Raw genomic sequence first — 6,000 nt, 5'->3', positions numbered from 1 at the left:
TATCCGAAGCAAGTTGTCCACCTTTCAGATTTCGTAACCTTGAATTATGAAAAGGCAGTAGCAAATTATTGTTCGTCTACCGGTCTAGCGTGTGTAGAGGCCAACAAAATGATAGCCTCAGGCATAACTATACGACAGGTTGAAGTTTCATTCACTTCCATTATACTTTTCCCTTCCTCTGCACTCTATATGCTTACGACTACCTGCTTGAGTAAGCTCAACCGAACAGTTTAACAACAATTATACATTTATACAACCGATTGATCATGTAAAAATATATATTTTTAAACTCTTGTTTTATGTTTTCTTAAGAAAAACATGCTTAAGTTTATCTAGCATAAACAATTTTTACTATACTTCAGATAGTAATTGTTCATTTCTTACGCTTCTAACGTAAAGTATTGATGTTATAAAAAATTAAATACATTGTTCTAAGATTGAAATTGTGCCTGGGAGCGTGTTTAAATTTAAAAAAAAACCAAGCAAAAAATCCGGAAAATTCCGCATGAATATGTTTTATAACGGTTAAAAAATTTTCAAATATATAAACGATTAATTTAAATACTGAAATTGAGTAAGCCGCCATTTTGAGAAGTTTAATGTGTATTAAACGTTTCTAAAGGCGGAAAATTTATAATTTTAACTTGAAAAAAAATACATAAAAAAACTATTCGAAATATCCCAAGGTGAAGTAATATTGTTTATTGTTTATTTAGTGCTTGCCACTTCATACCAATACATGGAACGAGTTTGGTGTCTAACCCAATTCTCAGTAGTCTTTTCATCTACAATGACTCACCAACCTGCTACTGTAAAACATTAACAATTACTTTATAACTGTATAAAAGTTAAAGTTTAATTTTCTATTTATAGTAAGGTATAATTCCCATGTTACTACGAGCGGTCACCCCGCAGGTAGCAATGGAAGTTCCCTGGACGATTTCCTGTCTCCAACATATAAAAATATAGAATAGAATTTAATCTTATATAATGCAATTTTCCTTGCATTTTTCATGGAATTTCCTGTAGAATCTAAATAAAATTATAGAAATTTTGACCTGATTTTCATCTAAACATTGTAAATTTATGAAATTTATAAAATATGATTTAAAAATTACATAATTTTTTTAACAAATTTTAGCTCTAGAATGCAACTTATTACTCATTTTTTTCCACTAGAATCTATAAGAATTAGATTTTCAGAGCCTTCTTTATCTCAACACTTATAAATTATCAAACCCATCAAAATTTGACGTATATTTTTTACCGAATTTCATCTCAGAATACAACTTAAATCCATTTCTTCTACAATTCTGGATCTATTTTTCATTTCAACTAACTCAATTTATGAAATATAAAATTCTAGTTTAAAAAAAAAAATACTCATTTCAGCCTTGAAAATACAACTTTTTAAACTATTTCCTTCACATTCCAAAAAAAATATTGTGTAAATTTTGGTGTCAGAACAATCCAAACATACAAAAAAATCTAAGAGCATCTACCTTAATTTCGACCCTGGAAATCTAATCTCCAATGTATTATTTTAATAGAAAAAAAATCTTAGAAAATTTTGTTAAATATTTTAAACTCGACCCTCAACTCAATAACAAGAGGTCTAATGTTATGTCTCTCCACCAGTTTTACTTGTATAATTATCTTCGACGTCGTAAAACATTGTCATTGCTTTTCAAACAATTTGCCAGGTTTTATTTCTCCCATAGACAATCTGGACTATTTCCAAAGAAAAATATATACATATATATCTATATATAGATATATATATATATTTTTATTTTTATTCTTTTTTAAGGTGTAGTTGGGTTAGTTTTTCCCCCCTTAAAATATTTTTTTTTCTTAACATTGTTATACGTATTTGTATAGGAACGGTTGGAATTTCTTCGTGGCGCCATTATTGCTATCGTCGGGCTAATGAAAACTATTGTTACTGCTTTACAACTATACTATAGTGGTAGTACTTGTTATAAGATGCTATATTAACATCACAGTAGGGTGGTAGGGGTGATGTTTCACGTATTTATCCTGTCGCCTGTGTTATGTGAATGCTCGGAATTCCTTCGTAAAAAATTACTTTTTCTATATTTTTTTAACCCATAAAATATCGTTCCCACGTGTGTTTTCTCTTCTTTAGTAGCTATATAATTGTTTCCATAATCATTATTTACCATACTTACCAGAAAATCTAGATCTTTACGCTTCTTTCATCTTCGAAAGAACCGTGTTGCTGTAGTTATTACTACTATAGAATTGGATATTTTTAGTAAAATGTTGTTAAATTAATTAATTTAAAAGAATTTTCATGAATATTTACCATTTATTTTTCATAAAAACATGATCTTGTTGTTCCTTTCTTAAGTAATTAGAGCTAGATAATAATATAACCATGCTTCTAACAAAGAATTGATGGTAAATTGTACTTATAATTGTTATTATTTATCATTGTTTTGAAAACATATCAAATTTATTCCATGATTATTGCTCAGTTTTTATATTTAAGAACAAAACTTTTCCATAATTCTTGTTACTAAGTTGCTGGAAGTAGTCTACTTTCCTGTACGTTGCTTCAATGATTTTCATGCTATGTAATGAAAATTGTTTCCATAATTATAGTTAATTTGATACGTTTAAACAATTAAAAGAAATTATCAAAAAATTCCTATAGGATTTTTCATAAAATTTGTATTTTCGGGAGACAAAATTGCAGTTTTTATACTCTTAAAAAATTCAATTTTTAAAGGTTAAATAATTGAAATCTTATAAAAATTCAAATAATATAAAAACAAAAACATCATTAACCATAAATAGTTAATAATTACATAAATTTCCACATAAAAAACACAATAGAAAAGCTAAATTTAATCATCTAGGGACGTTTAAGTTTCAAAAATCTTAATTTTCCTCGTGTGTATATACGTGTGTATATACGTGTGTGTGTTTATATGTGATTCATCGTTGAACTATTTTGAGAAACATTGATTACCAGGAAGTGCAACAGATATATTTTAACGTTATTTTGTTGTCAGTAATTTTGTTTTTCTTCTTCTCCTTCTTTCTTTACATAGTTTAAAGACTCCTTGCGCTGGTTTTCGTGAAAATTTCATTATATTTGTGAGCACTTTATAAGATTTAACAATTTCTAAATTAAGAATTCTTACATAAAAGAATTGTTTCCAAGATTTAGCAACACATAAACATAGGTTAAATGGGGGAAAACAAGTGTAAAAGGGCAACCCGCCTCTGTGGCGTCTTTAAAACCAGTTGGGAGGTCTTTGTGATTCGATTCTCTCTCATCCAACACGAAATTTTCGTGGAAAACATTCTTTATTTTAATTTTCCGACTGTTTTTTTTAGTCTTCTATGTGTTTTTAAATAGCTATAATTTGTAAAAGTGCGTGTTGACTCTGCCACATAACAGTGTAACAGTGAACCTAACGACCCTCGTTAGAATCTCATCTTTCACCCTCCAGAAAATTAATTTTTTTTGAAGCTTTCCTCTATTCTACGGGGTTTTAAAATTAAATTATTATTTTATTTTTAAATTTATCTTCATATTTTACAGAAATTAATAAATTCTAACAATATACAATTACATATTTTCCTGTAAGTTAGCATTGTTTCGATTCGTTTCCATTGTTTTTAACGTTTTTCCTCATACATTTTTCATAGATTCACATCATTTTTTAGATAAATATATAAAATTCTTTAGTTAAAAATAATTTAACTTTAAAGTTAATGTTAATTATTCCATTTTCTTAACCTGAAGAGCAATTGTTACTAAGTAATACACGCACCCTTTATAAACATGACTTCTTCTCTGCTTTAATTTTCAACCCATTAGAGACTCAATAAAAGAATATTATTAAGCAACATTCGCACATTCGTGTTTCTTAGAAAAAATACATTTTCCTTCCTCAAACTCTTTTAATTAAATAAAAACTACTTAATACATTGTAACCACTTTAGGGACGATTTATTCTAATAACAGTCGATAAAAATGCTTATTTTATATTCTTTGTATTATATACGAGAGTGCTAAAATCGGGAAATCTTCTTAACGAACAAGCTTACCTCTGTACAGCCCTACTAAATTATAGATAGGAAGAGGGGCCTAGAGCAATATCTTCACTAATTTCCGGCATGCGCTTACCAGCTGACTCGATAAGGTTAAGGGTCAGCAACTGCTTTACTTCTTTAATATCTCCCCATCTGTTTGATGTGTACACAATCTGGATGTTTAAAGAACTGGTTCGGTGCAGAAGGGAAGTTTTAATAATGTAACATCATTAAAAATGTTAAGGGATAACTTATAGAATAAGGCAATTGTCCTGATGCAACGATTTCTTAGGCACAAAGAATTGAAAATTATTCATTTTTATAATTAAAATATTACCTTTTAAATTGATAAATTCGATTATTTTAATAAATAATAAAGATATACACCTCTAAGTTAGTTATAAAAAAAAAGGCCTCACAAAACATTCTAAATCAACAGAATCTTTTGCACTGTATAATTTGAATAAAAATGCTTCAATTTATCTTACGATTTGAATGGAAAGGCCTCAAATTATCTTAAAATCTTATACAAAAAAAAACCCCTCAATTTACGTTAAAATTTTAACCAAAAGGCCTCAATTTATCTTATAATCTAAATGAACAGGCGTTAATATATCTTAAAATATAATTTTCAAAAGACCTTAATTTATCTTAGAAACATTGTAAAAATAATTTTTCAATTTATCTTATTACTTTACTGTAAAGGCCTTAAATTAATTTTTTCCCCTCTTAATCTTATTCAAAAGACTTTAATTTATCTTTAAATCTCACTAGAAAAACTTCAATTTATCTTTGGATCAAATTCAAAAGGTTCTAATTTATCTTAAAATCTTATTCAAAAGGCCTTAATTTATCTTCAAATCTTGATTTTGTTCTCGATTTTATCAAAAGGTTAATAATTCTTCTAGATCTTTAGTTAAAATTTTAATAAATTTAAGGGAAAAAACATAAAGAAAATAATTAAAATTTCTTAATAAAATTCACATATTTTAATAGTAAAATGTGTTTAATATTAAGTAAAATTAATTTTTAGAATATATTTTAATTAAAAAAACAAAAAATTTAGCGTAAAGGCCTCTTAACTCTACAATTTTTGAGAAATTTTCTATAAATTTTAAGCTTTTTTTTTAAAAAAAATCCATTTTTAAAAGAAAATTTCTTTCTAAATTATTAAAAATTAATTAAATTTTAATAATTTTAGCAATATTATAAATATTTTTCCTAGTGTCGAACACGGCATACGATTATAAGTAAGGTAGTATGGTGTCATGTCGTACAGTAAATGTATTATGTGCGTGGACGTGATTCGTACAGTCGATAACGTTACGTTGATGCCAACGAACGTCAGTAAAGCGCCTCTTCCGTACCAAGTCATCTACAGCTCCTCCCATTCCGTTACACGCGGTTGAACAAATCAAGTTTAGATCCTCCCTCCTGTATTCGAGCGCTATTGGTTTATAAATGTGTCAATTTCTTTTTTTGAAAATTCGAATATTTCTGTGCAGATTTTTCGTTTCTTTTCGTCTTTAATTCTTAAAAAAAATATTCAAAAAATTAATAATTTATACTTCAGCACGTAGTTTTATCATTCAATTCTTTGAATCATACGTGATTCACCAATTAGTATATAAAGTTAATGATCGTCTCACTCTAATTATTGAAGATTAAATAGTAATTAGGACCTGAAATGATTCTTTTCTTTACTAATAGTTAAAAAGTATAATAGCCTCTTAAACGTTTAGTAAAATGTTGCATAAAATGTACAGTATATGGTGTATTGTACACTATGAAACCTACTCATTATTCATAACGCGCTTCTTTATTTGATGGAGAGATAAGGTAGACTCATGCTTAATAAATTCGTCATGGTTCCTCACGAAACTTTTCAATCTTAACCAAATTTGGCATACGATTAAAGAATCTGTATCT

The 6,000-nt window shown here is 27.6% G+C and overlaps 1 protein-coding gene and 1 long non-coding RNA gene across 2 annotated transcripts in view; one reads left to right on the top strand and one right to left on the bottom strand.

Moving 5' to 3' along the window:
• LOC111618112 overlaps positions 1-2,374 on the bottom strand; it is a 7,057-nt gene extending 4,683 nt beyond the window's left edge. The window contains exons 1-2 of the long non-coding RNA XR_002755520.1: positions 2,330-2,374; positions 2,193-2,257 (exon numbers count right to left, since the gene is read on the bottom strand). This is a non-coding gene — a long non-coding RNA (uncharacterized LOC111618112). The remainder of the gene's footprint in view (positions 1-2,192; positions 2,258-2,329) is intronic.
• Positions 1-6,000, top strand: part of LOC111618111 (paired box protein Pax-5-like) — a 96,821-nt gene that overhangs the window by 9,005 nt on the left and 81,816 nt on the right. The window lies entirely within an intron of this gene.

The sequence above is a fragment of the Centruroides sculpturatus genome, unplaced genomic scaffold, assembly GCF_000671375.1.
Source record: "Centruroides sculpturatus isolate CEXI.00-Female unplaced genomic scaffold, Cexi_2.0 scaffold183, whole genome shotgun sequence".
Classification (NCBI taxonomy): domain Eukaryota; kingdom Metazoa; phylum Arthropoda; class Arachnida; order Scorpiones; family Buthidae; genus Centruroides; species Centruroides sculpturatus.
Note: the sequence above shows the minus strand (reverse complement) of the source record. Positions and strands in the feature narration are given on the sequence as shown.